Source organism: Trichomycterus rosablanca, chromosome 20, assembly GCF_030014385.1.
Source record: "Trichomycterus rosablanca isolate fTriRos1 chromosome 20, fTriRos1.hap1, whole genome shotgun sequence".
NCBI lineage: Eukaryota > Metazoa > Chordata > Actinopteri > Siluriformes > Trichomycteridae > Trichomycterus > Trichomycterus rosablanca.
The window spans coordinates 20460124-20479266 of record NC_086007.1 but is presented as its reverse complement, the minus strand read 5'-3'; the positions used below and the strand labels follow the sequence as shown (position 1 = coordinate 20479266).

Sequence of the window (19143 nt, the reverse complement as noted above, 5' to 3'; positions counted from 1 at the left end):
AACAGTTCTTTGGGCAAAACAATAGTTCCAGCAGAACACCGATGAAGGCAAAACAATAGTTCCAGCAGAACACCGATGAAGGCAAAACAGCAGCACTCAGGAAACTGGAACCGAACCAGCACGATCCAGGCTAAAAGACCTATAAAATACACAACACTTAAAATAATCAACTCATACGATGACCAATTTAAAATTAGATCGTATACCTAACAGGATACAGCAATGCAGTTTTCCGCGCAGTGAAAGTCAGAGTACAGACCAGCGGGCACAACAGCTACCGTAGTCACAGTAGTGTAATGTGGCCGCTATTTCCACTCGACTGGAGGCGAAACACGCCAACAGAATCGCAGAGAGAACCCGCAACATAGCACCGGTACTACAAACACAAGCCCACATGGCTTTTAATCGTTAAGAAGCGATTCACCGGGAGAGGAAACAGCAGGAAGTGCACCCCAGGTAGTCAACCAATACCAATACTTATAGCATGGGAAAGGACCGCCCAGCAATTTAAAGGTACCTACAAATCATCCTCAGCTGGAGAGCAATTTAGATGAAATCAACACAAAACTCCATCCTGCTACATAAGCTAACACAGTTAGCCTCATGCCATTCGAACCAATGGGATGGGGTGGCACAACGTGCTAGCATGTCATCTAACATCTCTGTCCGTGTACCGAAAACGCTTACATTCACTGACAAGCCACATTATGCCAATAAATCACACTTGTGCAAGTTTATACAAATTAAAAATCAATAATATTTTATTTACGTTTGAAAATAATAATGTTTCCCTGCAATGTCCGCCTCTTTTTTTTTTTCCTGTGAAAAAAATTGCCGCACTGAATGCTCTGATTGCCTCCACCGCTAAGGCAGCGTCAGATGCTCAGTTGTTCTTGAGTCAAAATACCTTTTAAATTTTAAAATACCTTACTAGTGAGCATATTAAGGCATCTAGGATTTCGAACAGCCTCCTTCTCGGGAGTGCGTAGGTGAAATGCTGTCTATGTAGAGAGCTCACTAGGTTTTTGGATTATTTGTTTGGGGGTGGGTAGTTAATGAATGATGCCTGCAATTCAGTCTAATCAGATCATTCAAACAAGCCCTATTTTTTTGGGCACAAATAAATCATCAGCTGTACTCAATAAAATATCTAATAAGAATTTAGGAGTAATTATGGTGTTTTGTGATACACTGTATGGACAAAACTAAAGGCCTTTTCCTGTTTCTGCTTTACTGTGCCCCTGTGCACAAAGCAGCATCTATACAGACATGAAGAAAAGCTTGATTTAAAGTAACTCCAGTGGTCTGCACAGAGCCCTTACCTCAGCCCCACTAAATAAACATCAGTGCCCAGCTATACAAATGCTCCTTTGTGATTTACTGAATCGGCATAAATTCCCACAGATATACTTCAAAGTCTTGTGAGAAGTCACAAAAGGAACTAGATGAACGTCTAAAAAACTGCAGGCCTCATTTGAGGACAGTTGAAGACAATGTATATAATTTCACAATGACATCTGTGGGAGTGTTACAAGGCGTGTCTAATTAAAAGGTTTGATTGCAATGGTGGCACAACCAGTTATTAGGCTTAGGTGCCCGTGCTGACCCCTGTCCACCGCCGAAAGCGCCAACAATGGACCACGGAGCAATGGAAGAAGGTGGCCTGGTCTGATGAATCATGTCTTCTTTTATGTCACGTGGATGGCCGGGTGTGTGTGTTGTGTTGCATACCTGGGGAACACATGGCACCAGGATGCACTATGGGAAGAAGGCAAGCCGGCGGAGGCAGTGTGATGCTTTGGGTAATGTTCTGCTGGGAAACCTTGGGTCCTGCAATCCATGTGGATGTTACTTTGACTTGTACCACCTACCTAAGCATTGTTGCAGACCATTTCATGGAAACGGTATTCCCTGATGGTTGTGGCCTCTTTCAGCAGCATAATGCGCCCTGCCACAACGCAAAAATGCTTCAGGAATAGTTTGAGGAGCATAACAACGAGTCCGAGGTGTTGACCTGGCCTCCGAATTCCCCAGATCTCAGTCCAATCGAGCATCTGTGGGATGTGCTGGACAAACAAGTCCGATCCACGGATGCCCCACCTTGCAGGAGTTAAAGGATCTGCTGCCAGATACCACAGCACATCTTCAGGGGTCTAGTGGAGTCCATGCCTCGATGGGTCAGGGCTGTTTTGGCAGCAAAAGTGGGACCAACACAATAGTATTAGAAAGGTGGTCATAATGTTATGCCTAATCGGAGTATGTAGATGGAGAATGGAATCTTTCATGGCAACTTAATGGATTGTTAGCTTGTTGTTGTAGTAGTTTATACCATGTTATTTAGATTTTTATACACTGTTTTCATTTGCACACCTTTAAAACGAGCTACTTCTCGACCCTACGTTACAGAACTCTGTCAATAGGGCGGGGCGTAACTCTGTCCTCAATTTATGAACCAATCCGCTGCTTGGAGACAATCGCGTCCAGACGTCCGAACCAATCAGAATTTTCCTGCGCATTATTTTCGCTTTTGACGCGTGGTTGCCAGTTCGCTTTAAAACGAATTAAATTGACTCGATTGTAGTCGGCGTGAGAAAAATTGACACGTGAGTTATATTTCCTTTTTTTGTGATGTTTAAATGGGAGTTTGTATTTTGTACCTTTTTTTTTTAATTAGCGTGTGTAATTGGTGTGTCAATGTGAGGCATGACAGATATATGTTTGTGAGGATCTGGCAACCCGTTTTATGTGACGCCTATTGAGTCTGCTGGAGCGTTTGGAACCGAAGGGAGCTGATCTCAGTGTGGCGTTTTTCTCCGCGCAGATCGGAGCGTTGATCGGATGAATTGTGCGTCAAACGCGGGTTTCTGGTGCGGATCTGGTGCCTGAATTGTTCCTGATCTGGTGTTTAAGGACGGATCGTCAGATTTAGGTGGGTCACAGTACACTGCTGTAGTACAGAATGGAACCGGGTCTGATCTGCTGAGGTTCGAAGTTGAGATCGTGGGGTTGTTTGTTGCTCTGATCGTTAAACTGGTGTAGATGTAGCGATCGTGCTTGTGGATGAATACATGGACAGTGTAGAATAGGTTGCGTCCCATGCTGACTATGTATTGAATGTAGATGTGCATTGAGGGTCAGTTTTGTTATAGCTGATCACTATGTAAATAACCAAAGGCATAACATTATGACCACCTTCTTGTTTCTACACTCCACGCTCCACTTATCATATAAAAGCACTTTGTAGTTCTACAATCACTGACTGTAGTCCATCTCTTTCTCTACATACTTTTTTAGCCTGCTTTCACCCTGTTCTTCAATGGTCAGGACCCCCACAGGACCACCACAGAGCAGGTATTATTTAGGTGGTGGGTAATTCTCAGCACTGCACTGACACTGACATGGTGGTGGTGTGTTCGTGTGTGTTGTGCTGGTATGAGTGGAGTTTATAAATACCGTGTCCACTCACTGTCCACTCTATTAGACACTCCTACCTAGTTGGTCCACCTTGTAGATGTAAAGTCAGAGACGATCGCTCATCTATTGCTGCTGTTTGAGGTGGTCATCTTTGAGACCTTCATCAGTGGTCACAGAACGCTGCCCACGGGGCGCTGTTGGCTGGATGTTGTCGGTTGGTGGACTATTCTCAGTCCAGCAGTCACAGTGAGGTGTTTAAAAACTCTTAAAATCAGCGCTGCTGTGTCTGATCCACTCATACCAGCACAACACACACTAACACACCAGCACCATGTCAGTGTCACTGCAGTGCTGAGAATGATCCACCACCTAAATAATACCGGCTCTGTGTGGGGGTCCTGACCATTGAAGAACAGGGTCAAAGCAGGCTAAAAAAGTATGTAGAGAAACTGATGGACTACAGTCAGTAATTGTAGAAACAAGGAGGTGGTTTTAATATTATACCTGATTGGTGTATATGCTCTATTTATACTTATTCATTTAGCCACTTTTATTCACCTTTCATTACTCTGTAATTATATACTAGTCTATACTCTGTACAATCAGCATTACCTGTTTAATATTCTTTAACTTGTGTCTCTTTATTTCACTTATCTGGTCACTTATGCACTTTAGCTGTATTATATGTAAATAATCTCTATCTTGCACTTCTGGTTAGATCCAATGTATTTCATTGGCTCTGTTCTTGTACTTGCACATTTACAAAGTTGAATCTAATCTAATCTAATCTAATCATATACAGTGGTACCTTGTCACTCAGCGTCCACTCTGAAAGCTCTACATGTATCTGGATTTTCCTCCTGTTTCACTTTTAAACTTGTGTTACAGCTCGAGGTTCTGAGAAATTGTTCTGAGAAAAAAACTCTTATTGTTAAAAAAGCTTAATGTGACTTAATGTATTAAAAGAACAACGTAGAAACACTAAACTTCTCTTAATTATTACTGCTAATAAGTTCTTTCCACTAAGTAAGAAGCATAAGTAATCAATAAAGTAAATAGTAGGATTTATTGTATTTCTATATTAATGTTTAACGGTTTTTCAATTGTAATTCAGTGTTTTTATAGTTTATTTGTGTTATTTTCAGTGTCTAAGTTTAAAAAACAACCCCATTATTTTACATTAGCCTTAAATATATGCAGTTCCACAGGACCATGGAACACATGGGGGGGGGGGGGGGGGGGGGGGAACCTTGACGGATCCAAACATTAAGCAAAGCTAGTGAGTGAAATATGTTAATTGATATTTTTACCTCCTTATATTGTTGGGGGCATTTTGAGCATATCTGAACATGGGGATGGGCAATATACACTGACGAAGCATAACATTATGACAAGTGAAGTGAACAACACTGATTATCTCATCATCACGATACCTGTTAGTGGGTGGGATATATTAGGCAGCAAGTGAACATTTTATCCTCAAAGTTGATGTGTTAGGGATTTGAGCGAGTTTGACAAGGGCCGAATTGTGATGGCTAGACGACTGGGTCGGAGCATCTCCAAAACTGCGGCTCTTGTGGGGTGTTCCCGGTCTGCAGTGGTCAGTATCTATGAGAAGTGGTCCAAGGAAGGAAAGGGTCACGGTTGTCAGAATACACAGCGCATGGTAGATGTAGGGCTGTTTTGGCAACACAATTATTAATACGCAAAATAAGAGGCCAAGCAACAATCTAAAACAACGTTACATTACATTCCTTACCACCAAATGAATAATCTAACTTGCTATGTATATTTTGATCCTGCACATTTTTAGAAAACCCACAATCAATTCACAAAATAATACAACTTCTCAGGGCTCTAGAGTGCGACCAATTTGGTCGCACATGCGACCTAATTTCTCAATGGTGCGACTAAAAAAAATCTCAGGTCGCACCGGTGCGACCAGGCGTCCGAGGGAAAAAAAAACAACAGACACACATTAGGCCAATATCATGGTCTAAACCAATCAGAGATAGTGAAGGGCGGGACAATATTGTAGCGGTGATATGTGAGCGACATTCAGCTCAGCCAATCAGAATGCAGCACCAGGTTTCTACATGTGCGTTCGGACGTTCTGCCGTAAGTTTAGTTTTGTATATGAGACTCGCCGGATGTCCCCAGAATGGAAGTTCGGGTTCTGGAGCTCGGCGGTGTAAAGTGTTGTAACGCTCACTGAAGTCCTGACTAAACAGTTAAAGTGACTCGACCCTGCCGTGTGCCTTTATTCCCACACCTCCACCACCGCACAGCAAAAGACCCGCAGCATCTCCACCGGACAGCGGCTAGGTGAGCCGACCCTCTACAGTAGCAAGGGGCTAATGCTAGCGGTAAAGTGCCGCGATAGTGAAAGTAAAAACATGACAATATTTTCGTTAAGTAAAATATAAAAATAACTAAAAGACCAAAATATATTAGAATACATGTAGTCAAAATACACAGTGAGTGCACCGCAAGCGATTTTGGGAATCTGTGTAAAAGATTCAGTAAAGCCGATAATATAATGCACTGCATTTAAGATTACACTCTAACACACACACAAACATATACATATAATTTTAAATATACACACACATATAAATAGATATACACACATACATACACATTTACTCTATTATTTTTATAATTTTTATAAGTGTGCTATAATTAGTCTGTAATACTATAATTAACTGTAAAGAAGACAGTGGCCGGCAATAGTATATTTGTGACTGGTTCTAATACATTTTGAATTGAAAGGCTGAAAAAGCCCAATGCATCTATAAAACACATTACATGCCTCGATAAATGCACTGCCCAAGTGTCCCCTCTCCCCACTGCCCTTCAGCGGCAGGCAGCAGCAAACAGATCATCAGACGAGGCCATGTTGACCAGATTGTTAGTTATTTACAAGTCAATATTGCCTGTATGGACAGTGATTAAAAAAAAAAAAAAAAAGTGAACCTGTAAAACTGCGGTGTTAAATGCGATGCGGTCGAAAATTTGGGTGCACCTAACTTTTGTGCTGGTGCACCTAAGAAAAAAAGTTAGGCGCACCAGTGCAACCAGTGCAAAACGTTAGTCTAGAGCCCTGCTTCTTAAAAGAGGATGTATTACAGTCTATCAGTGACAGGAGAGAGAGGTTGAAGAAATCATTAAAATCCCAAGTGGCGGATGATAAACGATCCATGTGAGTTTATGTAACCTTTTGACTTCGACTGTAATTGCATTTAGCGACTAATTTTGTTCCTATACAGACAAAAATGTATTCTGAACGCACTATAGACCGTTTCAAATGAATATTCATGAGTCCAGGAAGTGACGTTGATGTTCCTAAGACGCTTCCGCTTGGTGGTAAACAGCGCTCAGAACAACAGCGATTGACCACAACTGCTTCAATTCTTTTGCGCTAGTTCAGTTGTGATTTACTGACAGTATGTCTAAATTAAAGTTAGGACCGTGTTGTTCGGTTGTCGGATGTTCCCTCAGGCCAGGTACAAACTTGCTTTCAGAAATTAAGGTGAACAGATTTCCAAAAGACAACGCACAGCGAAACGCTTGGATTGCTGCTGTAAATAGAGCCGGCTGGATACCCACCATCAACTCTTATAATAAATGTAATATATATTATTTCATAATAAAATATTGTGAACAAATGTACTCACTTAAACGCTGTTCTCTTGGTGTCTTGTCCCTGACGTTTAGCTTAAGTGTATTAAAATATGCATGCGCTTAATATTTGTATTAATAGAACAGAATAAACATAAACCTAACATAAGCCTTAAAAAGTTTACATTTTCCTGAGAATACGATGTAAAAGCCATAACTATATAGGACTATATTTTGGGGAAATGTCACTATATGGAATTATATTAACGGCTTAATTAGCTGTAATAATTAGCTTAGCTTAATTATTAAATGACACACAGACCTGTAAAGAAACATGGTTCTACTTTTGTAATACAAAAAGTAAACATTCTATTTATGAGTACATTGTGCTTACTGTAAAATATTTCATGTATTTCCAGTTAGGCTATAAAAAATAGTTTTAGCATTAGCTAATATGTTCTAATTCAGATGAGAAGTAATTCACTGTGGTTTGTCATATTTTTATCATATTATAATGGCTCTTAACTCAACAGACACAAAAGGGGAGATGACACAATAATGATTTTAATAATTAATTGTATGCGTCCAAACTGCGGTATGCTTTCACTGCCTCTCTGGTGTAAACACACTCCGTTTCAACAGGGTAGTGATACACGTCTGGGTATGTTACCTCAGGCAAACGTTTTAGGTCAGCGGAAAAACACTTCTTAAATTCTCCTCAAAAGGGTCTGGTAAAGATACTTGATGATCTATCATTCATTTCTGCTAATATCGCGTTTGTTCCGCGTTCGGGAGACTCGAAAAGTACGAGCTCGTCATGTTGACAGCTGGATGGATGTTTAAAAGTGGCGCTACCGGAAAGGCGAAAGGAACAGACATGCGCAGTAGCGTTGTTATTGTTTACCCTCATTGAAACGGTCTATAGAGTGTGTTTATTGTGATTATTTTGCTCATTACTGAAAGCATAAGTACTTATTTAGTGATTATTCAGTGGTACTGATACAGTGGTACAGTATAGTACCATCTTTATAAAGCTCAAACAAGACATCACTAATGTACAATGACTCTAGCCAATCTCCTAACTTCAAACCTATTAAAAATGTATGGGTGATTTTTAAATTGTGAGTGCATTAAAGGGATCCTCATACACTTGGGAGAACAGTTTGCCAAGATTAAGGGGTTAGGATTTACGCAGATGCTTTTATCCAGAGCAACTTACAGTACTGTGACAGTACACCGATCAGCCATAACATTAAAACCACCTCCTTGTCCATTTTATCAGCTCCACTTACCATATAGAAGCACTGTAGACTGTAGTCCATTTGTTTCTCTGCATGCTTTGTTAGCCCACTTTCATGCTGTTCTTCAATGGTCAGGACTCTCCCAGGACCACTACATAGCAGGTATTATTTGGGTGGTGGATCATTCTTAGCACTGCAGTGACACTGACATGGTGGTGGTGTGTTAGTGTGTGTTGTGCTGGTATGAGTGGATAAGACACAGCAATACCAACCAAAAATATCCAGCCAACGGCGCTCCGTGGGCAGCGTCCTGTGACCACTGATGAAGGTCTAGAAGATGACCAACTCAAACAGCAGCAATAGATGAGCGATCGTCTCTGACTTTACATCTACAAGGTGGACCAACTAGGTAGGAGTGGACAGTGAGTGGACACGGTGTTTAAAAACTCCACTCATACCAGCACAACACACACTAACACACCACCACCATGTCAGTGTCACTGCAGTGCTGAGAATGATCCACCACCTAAATGATACCTGCTCTGTGGGGGTCCTGAAAGCAGGTTAAAAAAGCATGCAGAGTAGCAGATGGACTACAGTCAGTAATCGTAGAACTACAAAGTGCTCCTATATGGTAAGTGGAGCTGATAAAATGGACAGTGAGTGTAGAAACAAGGAGGTGGTTTTAATGTTATGGCTGATCAGTGTATTGTCTAAGCAATTGAGGGTTAAGTGCCTTGCTCGAGGGTCCAACAGTAAAAACTAATTTTAGCCAATAGGCTACAACTGACTATGGCACAGGCACAGCCACAGAGCACCAATGTTTGTATTGCGGCTTCTGCAGGTTGCATTCATCCCTGCAGACGCCCACAAATGGCATGCTGAACGAATCCATTTTACAGCATGTGTAAGCGCAGCCTGAAATGCCCCCAGGTGTGAATAAGTCAATGAGTCATGTGACATTGTGCGTTTTACAGGAAATATAGAATGAAGCGCTTGAGTGACGTCCCATTCTTAATCCATAGGGTTTAATATGATGTCGGCCCACACTTTGCAGCTATAACAGCTTCAACTCTTCTGGGAAGGCTTTCCACAAGGTTTAGGAGTGTGTTTATGGGAATTTTTGACCATTCTTCCAGAAGCGCATTTGTGAGGTCGGACACTGATGTTGGACGAGAAGGCCTGGCTCACAGTCTCCGCTCTAATTCATCCCAAAGGTGTTCTATCGGGTTGAGGTCAGGACTCCGTGTCTTTATGGACCTTGCTTTGTGCACTGGTGCGCGGTCATGTTGGAACAGGAAGGGGCCATCCCCAAACTGTTCCCACAAAGTTGGGAGCGTGAAACTGTCCAAAATCTCTTGGTATGCTGAAGCATTAAGAGTTCCTTTCACTGGAACTAAGGGGCCGAGCCCAACTCCTGAAAAACAACCCCACACCATAATCCCCCCTCCACCAAACTTTACACTCGGCACAATGCAGTCAGACAGGTACCGTTCTCCTGGCAACCGCCAAACCCAGACTCGTCCATCAGGTTGCCAGGCAGAGAAGCGTGATTCATCGCTCCAGAGAACACGTCTCCACCACTCTACAGTCCAGTGGCGGTGTGCTTTACACCACTGCATCCAACCATTGCATTGCGCTTGGTGATTTAAGCTGCTCGGCCATTGAAACCCATCCCATGAAGCTCTCTACGCACTGTTCTTGAGCTAATCTGAAGGCCACATTAAGTTTGGAGGTCTGCAGCAATTGCCTCAGCATCCGCTGACCCCGCCCTGTCATTTTACGTGACCTACCACTTTGTGGCTGAGTTGCTGTCGTTCCTAATCGCTTCCACTTTGTTATAATACCACTGACAGTTGAATGTAGCGAGGAAATTTCATGACTGGACTTGTTGCACAGGTGGCATCCTGTCACGGTACCACGCTGGAATTCACTGAGCTCCTGAGAGCGACCCATTCTTTCACTAATGTTTGTAGAAGCAGTCTGCATGCCTAGGTGCTTGGTTTTATACACCTGTGGCCATGGAAGTGATCGGAACACCTGAATGTGAATACTTTTGGCAATATAGTGTATTAGGAAATCTTTTAGGAATTAAGCTGCTGCTTTACTAGAATTTAACAGAACAGTCAGTGATTCATAGTGATTTGTCCTTGTGTTTTATCCTTGATTGTGTTTGTTTGTTCAAAGCCCTAAACTCTGAACTTTAAACCATTATGAAACAGCTAATGTCAGTCTGTCTCCACTAAATACACAAGCATTGTTTGAGCAATGTCATTAAAGGCTTCTTATTTCACAATAGCATGTAACAATAGAATAATTGCATAGTGTATTAACACATTATTTATACACTTCTGTACATACAATTACTCTCTCCTGACGTGTCAAAGTCTGACCGGTCCGTGTACCTTCGGTCATTTGTTTTTCACTTCAAATCCCAAAGTTGAAAATCAAGGAAACGGGCCGTTTTTCATTTCAAAAAACAATATTGAAAAACGGGAAAACGGGGTGTTATTCGTTTTTAGTTTTAAGATCGCCCAAAGCATCACACTGCCTCCGCCGTCTTGCCTTCTTCCCATAGTGCATCCTGGTGCCGTATGTTCCCCATGTACCCGGCCATCCACGTGATAAATATCTAGTTGGTCCACCTTGTAGATGTAAAGTCAGAGACGATCGCTCATCTATTGCTGCTGTTTGAGTTGGTCGTCTTCTAGACCTTCATCAGTGGTCACAGGACGCTGCCCACAGGGTGCTGTTGGCTGGATATTTTTGGTCGGTGGACTATTCTCAGTCCAGCAGTGACAGGGAGGTGTTTAAAAACACACCACCACCATGTCAGTGTCACTGCAGCGCTGAGAATGATCCACCACCCAAATAATATCTGCTCTGTAATGGTCCTGACCATTGAAGAACAGCTATCCAAAATCAACATTTTTTATCAGTTCAACTGGAAATAAACACACACGTGTGTACATGCGCTGACGTGTATATTTTTTGCTTCATATTTGCTTCAGTGTAAATTAAGTACAAGTGTTGAGAAGACGGAGCAAAAAGTAGTAATAACGTTACGCCGCGTCCCGTTATATTACCATATAAGACTCAATTCTGTAATACAGGCATAACTAATCGTACATGTAACTATTACATCATTTAATGCTTTTTTTTTATCAGCCTTCTGCTTATTGTTAACCAAATAACTTTTTGAAATATATTTGATTGTTGTTTGTAGGGCTGGGTATCGCCACTAATTTCCTGGATCGATTCGATTCCGATTCACAAGGTCCCGATTCGATTCGATCTTTGATTTTCAATTTTCGATTCGATTTTCGATTCGATTTTCGATTCGATTTTCGATTCGATTTTCGATTCGATTTTCGATTCGATTTCGATTCAACACATTTAGGCATATTTGAGTTACATTAACAGGTTTTGTTAAAATATGTAAAGATGTTCAGAGAACGAATGTGATAATTGTACAAAGAACACTCATTATTAAAAATATTTGTGTATTTTGTTTACATAAATAATTAATCCAAAACAGAAAACAGTAACATTCATTTTTTATTATAATTTTATATGTCTGACACGCTACAACATTGTAAATGTAATGTAAACATACACCTGGCTGTTGAACAGCTTATGCCAAGTTTACACTACACAACACTCTGATTACCACCTGGTCGCTGTAACGTTCACACTACACGACTGATCGGCGATGGGGGGTTTTACACTACACCATCTATCACCAGGGGGAATCACAGGCGAGCTTCTCTGGTCTCCAAAACTACGTTTTGTCACGAAAACACACGTGAGAAGTGATGAAAGGTTTAATGATACCACGTCCAAACATGCACATCAACAAGTAGCGAGAGATCAAAGTTTGTGCGCTGATGAAATAAATGAATCTGAGTGGATTTGGCAACACGAGCAGCATGGCTTGTTCTATAGTGAGTTGAAGGTTAATAAATATTTTGTTTTGTAGAGAACGATCAGGTCAGAAATACTGTAAAACTCGCGTGTGCTGATGTATTCTGATAGAAACTATATTGCGCTCCACCTGTTTACAACCTCTCCCCTGTGTTTCCCCTCGCTGTTTTGATCGCAGAGCGAACACCGAGTTCCTCCCGAATCCAGCACCGACCCGTCGCCGAGCGAAAATCAGTGCAAAAAGTTGTGTAGTGGTCATAACTTGAGCTTCTGCCATGCTGAACTGATGTGCAGGTCAGATCTCGTTGCATGAAAAAACACTGGCTGGCCACGCGAAATTAAAGAAGGTAACAGATTTCCGTGTGCACCGTAAAAAGGGGCGTATTTAAAAGATCGATCTCGCGTTTATATGAATCGATATCGGATCGTTCAAATAAAGATAGATTCGAATCGAAAAATCTATTTTATAAACCCACCCTTAGTTGTTTGCTCCTTGTTTACTGCAGAGTTAGTTCGTGCAATTGTATTACTTTTTGGATGTTTATTGGCCGAGAACAAGAAATATTGAATCGCCTGGGTTAATGATTCGAATCTTCGTACTGAATCAGGAATCACGAGTCCGAGATCTCGATTAACCCGGATCCTATGAGTCCTCTGATTGGCCCTGGCTCTGAGTGCACAGAAGACAAGTGATATTTGGATGCATTTTCATGCAGTAAATCAATCGCAATCAAGATGTCAGTACAGATGACTCAAGTGACTCAAGTGAACCGAATCACATTACATTTACATTTTCAGCATTTAGCAGACGCTTTTATCCAAAGCGACTTACAGTATACAGTCTAAGCAATTGAGGGTTAAGGGCCTTGCTCAAGGGCCCAACAGTGGTAACCTGGCAGTGGTGGGGTTTGAACCAGCAACCCTCTGCTTACTAGTCCAGTACCTTAACCGCTAGGCTACAACTGCCTTACTGCCTTACATTACTGAGTGACTCAGACTTACCCAAGTCCATAAAATAACCCGAATTTACCACCACTATGTGACATGTCCGATTAGTTATGCCTGTATTACAGAGTCCTATACGGTAATAATAATAATAATAATGTAAAAAATTAATGCAGCATTCTTTTTCTTAGAATAGCCCCCCTTTTTTTTTTTGAAAAATAGTTCTTGTGTGAATTACAAGGACAGGAAAAAGTACGCCAGGCACAAAAGTCAGAACAGGGGACGTGGCGTAACGTTATTATTACTGTTTGCTCTGGCTTCTCAACACTGAAGCAAATATGAAGCAAATATACACGTCAGCACATGCACGCGTGTGTGTGTTTATTTCTGGTTGAACTGATAGAAAATGTTATTTGATTAAATTAAAATACGACCCGTTTTTCAATATTGTTTGTAGAAATTAAAAACAGCCCGTTTTCTTGTTTTTCAACTTTAGGATTAAAAGTGAAAAACGAATGACCGAAGGTACACGGACCCTGTCCGCAAGTTATATATTTCAATCTGGTCATTTTGTTCTGGCTGACCAATCACTTCAGTCAATATTTGTAACCTGGTTCCTGGAAGGCAGAGGTGATTGATATGTTTTGTTTCTTGGGTGTTCAAGCCCATGCTGATACCATTAGCTCAAGCTAACGGAGCTATGTGTTGGTAACCTACGCATGAGTCTGAGGAATTGCAATATGTTGGAAGGTGATACATTTACATATGGGTCACATGTATGTTAATACTTATCAGATAACGGACAGACGGTCATTGTTTGATTAATGCAGTCAGATATTCATTTCCAACAGCTGGTGGATGATTTGAATTGAGCATAGTTACCGGAACAGAAAGAAACCTTGAACATTTGTATAATTTATATGATTTAAATATACTGTAGAATGATGGAACTATTGCGCGTTAAAATCACAAACTGGTCAGCTGTTTTATATCAGTTCATGTTGTTCCAAAATGATTTGGATATTTTGTGTCATGTCCCAGTAAAAAGGTAGAACTTGGCCGTTCAGGTGGCGCAGAGCTGGGATCTCGAATACATCGTATCGAGTCTCAGGCTGAGCAGCCACATGAACAACGGTTGGCCTGTTGTTCATATAGGGGTGGGATATTAAAAAGCCGCATAGGGACTCTCTCATAACTAATGCAATCACGACCTCTGCTGGCTGATCGATGGCGCCTGCGCAGAGATGAGAAAAGAGTGCTCTCAGGGTGTGTCTCTCCATAGACGGTGCTGATCCGTGTTGCACTCGTCAAAGTGTAGGTGAGAAAATGCATACGGCTGCTGCCCACGTGTCGGAGGGGGTGTGGGCTAGCTTCGTTCTCCTCAATCAGAGCCGGGGTCGGCATTGGTGGAGGAAGCATGACGCAATCGGGCAATTGGATGCGCTAAAAGGGAGAAAAAGGGGGAGAAAAATGTATAAACAACCACAAAAAAACAAGAAAAAATAAAACTTAGCTTATTATATCATTATAATTTTATATAAGACACTAAGATACTAAAGCCTTTTGCTGAGGAGCTTGGTGGCGGGCCTCAGTTACGGAATCATGTCCTTCTGTCTTGCTAAATAGGGCCATTGGAGGGGCCATTGAGGTGCAAATGATTGACGTATCAGTTCCTCTTAACTGACAGATTTGTCAACTCCTGTGTTGGGAAACTTGTGTTTGATGCCTGGCTCAGTCTGACTTAGTTTTCTGCTGTCCAGCACACCTTCCTTCTGGGAACTAAGCTGACATCACAAGGGAACCGCACTAGACGAACCAGCTGCCCCAGAGCCAAAGTAAGGGCCTATTTCCAAAGCAGGTACAACATTGGGTCCCATGCTGGTTGTAAGCGGTGCCAGTTGGTGAGGTGAGTTGTCGTTCATACATTGCTGTCCTCGGGTTACCTTTCTTTAATCTTTTCTTCACAGCAAGAAGGTCCTGGGTTCCATTCCCAGGTGGAGCGGTCTGGGTCCTTTCTGTGTGGCGTTTGCATGTTTTCATTGTGTCTGTGTTACTGGTTACACCAATAAACAGTTTTTTAGTAAAGCTCTGAGCAGCTTTACCAGTTTTAATTCCTGCGCTATCCCTTTTCTATTCACTGTCTCCATTGCGGGCTCCTTAATTCGTTACTCTGTTTTTTGGAATTTTGACCGTCGCTTTTTGTTGCTCTTACGTACAGTAATGCTCTGCTTTGGTTGAGCACCCTGCAAACTGGTTTCATTTTCAGATCTTGCAGGGGAAAGGCTACACCTTGGGGCGTGATGCACTCTGTTACACTTTTAGATGGCTGCAACTCTGTTTTTTTTGAAAGACCATGTTTAGATAGGACTGTTTGCTGAACAAGCTGAACTAGTCGTGTTTATGATCGTACTGTTCCACCTTAATAAAAAAGCATAGAGGCTTGTTGATATAACACTTACTCATTGAATGATAGAATAAATGGAAGCTACAATACACAGCACAGGCTACCTTTATGGTTGAACGTAAACCTAGAACATACAGCAATGGTGCTAGACTTCATGTCTCAAATAGCGAAAGAACCAAAAAGAACTCTGGTTCTTGAACCGGTTCTGTTCAGGTTTCTTCGAACCTTGGTGTTTTGTAGAGAACCGACCCACGTTTCCACCAGTTTTTGGGAACCAAGCCTGCGTCATCAACGGTGGGTGTTACACAATGAAAGTAAAGAGTAGTGACATGATGGTGGAGCGTGTAGATTATGTGTGAGCATTTGTACTGCTGTTACAGATGTTAGTTTTTTTTAGTTTAAAAAAAAAAATGCATTTTCTCCCCCTTTAGCGCGTCCAATTGCCCAATTTGCCTCACGCCACCTCTCTGTCTATGCCGATCTCTGCCCTGACTGAGGAGATCGAAGCTAACCCACATCCCCTCCAAGCCGTATGCATCTTGCATAAGCAGCAAGCCGTATGCATCTTGCCACCCACACATTGATGGGTGTTGCGCCACCTAGCATTGCATGCGGAGAGACACACCCTAAGAGCACTCCTTCCCCATCTCCGTGTAGGCGCCTCTGATCGCCCTGAACGTTGCGAGTGGCGTTGAGTGCTATGTCGAATTACAGCCAATGAGAACGCAGGACACGGGGTGAGGGAAAACCCTGGGGGGGGGGGGGGGGTTCAGAATGTGGGACAGGGGCATAATATAGTTTATAACAGAATACATCAACACACACAAGCTTTACAGTATTTGCGACTTATCCAACTCACTACAGAACAGACGATCCCTGCTGATCGCGTTGCCCAATCCACTCGGATTCATTCATTTTTTCTAATTGTTTTTACGCTGCACATCAGCGCACAAACAACTACGATCGCTCGCATATTGTTGGCATATATTTATGGACATGGTGTCATTAAATCCTTCGTCACTTTTTGTGTGTGTTTTCGTGACAACTGATCAGCCAGCAGAGGTCGTAACTGCACCATTCTGACAGAGAGAGACCCACTTCCGGCCTCAGTCCCGCCCATCTGAACAACGGGCCAATCGTCGTTCATATAGCCGCTCAGCCTCGACCGGTAAGGCAGAGCTGGATTCGATACGACGTACTCGAGATCCAGCTCCGGTGGCAGCGTGTGTTTTTTACCGCTGCGCCACTTGAGCGGCTCCAGATGTTCGTTTTTATACAAAAAGCATCGATCAGCTATTGGTGATGAGAAGACGTATACGTAGACGTGTTTGTCGCAGTTGTTGTTCGCAGTTGCAAAATCGTGTAGTGTGAAAGGAGGTGCGAGCGGGTTGCGAGTGGCGTTGAGTGCTATGTCGAATTACAGCCAATGAGAACGCAGGACACGGGGTGAGGGAAAACCCTGGGGGGGGGGGGGGGGGGGTTCAGAATGTGGGACAGGGGCATAATATAGTTTATAACAGAATACATCAACACACACAAGCTTTACAGTATTTGCGACTTATCCAACTCACTACAGAACAGACGATCCCTGCTGATCGCGTTGCCCAATCCACTCGGATTCATTCATTTTTTCTAATTGTTTTTACGCTGCACATCAGCGCACAAACAACTACGATCGCTCGCATATTGTTGGCATATATTTATGGACATGGTGTCATTAAATCCTTCGTCACTTTTTGTGTGTGTTTTCGTGACAACGTAGTTTGGGAGACCAAACAGACTCGCCTGTGATTCCTCCTGGTGATAGATCGTGTAGTGTGTGACCCCTATTATCGATCAGTCGTGTAGTGTGAAAACCACGACCTAAAAGACTCCCGATTACAAGAGATCCAGTTGTGTAGTGTAGTCATGTAGTGTGAACTTGGCATTAAAGCACTTGAAAGCTACAGCAAATTGTGTATTACTCGGGAAACGTCTCATTTCACAGCTTTTGATGGGATTAGTTAGAGCTCCAATTATGGCTGTTAGCGGTTAAAAGAAATTGGCACCCCAATGAATACATATTTAATACACTAGGACAAAACAGCAGCATTGGTGCTGATTCTGGTGTATAATTCTAGATCTAATTGGATCAACATTTTTGTCTCTTTCACTGCTGCATTTCACCCTTTGAATGCAGGATGTTACCCGACCACAATAGTTCTAAAGCCTGCTGCTATTCTGATGTGATGTTTTACCCAACTTTGCAACAGAGATGCTCAAGCTTAACCTACTTAAGCCTCGGTTTTGTGTCAAAGGAAGTGGTTCAAAGAAGACACATATAAGACATATATAATACCTGCTGTGTTTGTGGTCATTGTTGTGTGATAACTGTCACATTGTGCAATTTCAAGTTTCTCAAGGCAAGAGCTTTAAAAAAAATCGATTTCTTCTCACACTATTTTGGACAAAAGCTTGAGAATCTGGCCGACATCAATGGGTCTGTAACTCGAAGGACTCTGAGTCTCTGATAAACCCTACTTGTTAGAGACACAGTGGTTTAATTGGTCCAGTATTCTTGGCCCCTTTTACTTTGTAGAACAGGAGGGAATAGGTCCTTCTTAAGAGGCGAACCAATGGGGGGCCTTGTTTCCCGTGAGGTGAGATCTTTGTCTGGAAAGGATGAGCCAACGCAGCACTTTGGCTCATACTTGGCAGGGACAAGTGGTTGGATTGGCCTGCTCCAATTGACTGGCTGGTCAAGACTTGCCCTGTATCTCTTTAAAGGCCACCAGAAGGCGTTGGTTCGGGGTCAATTGAGCAATATTACAATATTATCCTGGTGTATAACCATTGATGTTTATACAACTTTTCCCCACACTGTATCTTGCATTCTCATTGGCTGGACTACTAGTGAAATGAGTTGAGTATAAGTTGCTTATATTTAGATGTATCTGCTCCTGCTGAAGGTTGAAGATAAAGTAGGGTTAACGGATAAAGCAGTAATTTTGTGGGGAAGGGAAGCTGAGATGGTTTGTACCGAGCCGTGATAAATAAGTACCTTAACCAAGGTTATGATTCGGGAGAATTACGCAGCATTACGTGATTTAGTGGTGTGTGGTTGTGGCTTAGTCAGAAATCCTTTAAGATTATATTTACCAAACTACCCTGTAAAGTTCTTTGCACTGCATATATGTTTCCTTTGTTATTTATTTATAATTATTATAATTATGTCCTTGTTGCTATGTAGGTTGAGGTAAGGATGTAGATTGTGCCAAATAGCAAATGTGGCAGTAATTATTATTAACAAATATTATTATTAATTATTACCGTGACTGTGGTAACCTAGTGGGTAGAGCTTTGGGCTCTCATTCGGAAGATTGTCGGTTCAAATCCAGGCTCTGCTATACAGCCACTATTGGCTCTTAAGCAAGGCCTTTAACCCAGTCTGCTCTAGGGGGAATTTAAAGTTAAATGCTAAGAATGACATTACATACAAATTTTCAGCTTCCAATAATAATAATAATAATAATAAATCAGTAAAATAATAATAATAAATCAGTAAAAAAAATTTAGTAAAATAATAATAATAATAAATCAGTAAAAAATAATTAA

At 41.9% G+C, this 19143-nt stretch overlaps 1 protein-coding gene across 4 annotated transcripts in view; it reads left to right on the top strand.

The window, feature by feature from the left end:
- Nucleotides 1-2794: 2794 nt before the first annotated feature.
- The window catches only part of tpst1 (tyrosylprotein sulfotransferase 1), a 69989-nt gene continuing 53640 nt past the window's right edge, over nucleotides 2795-19143 (top strand). For 2 of the 4 annotated variants that reach the window (XM_063016361.1, XM_063016358.1), the window contains exon 1: nucleotides 2795-2929. The gene's annotated coding sequence lies outside the window, so the exon portion shown is untranslated. Of the gene's footprint in view, nucleotides 2930-5598; nucleotides 5740-14208; nucleotides 15052-19143 lie in introns of those variants that run through there. The other 2 variants (XM_063016360.1, XM_063016359.1) reach the window with 2 other exon arrangements.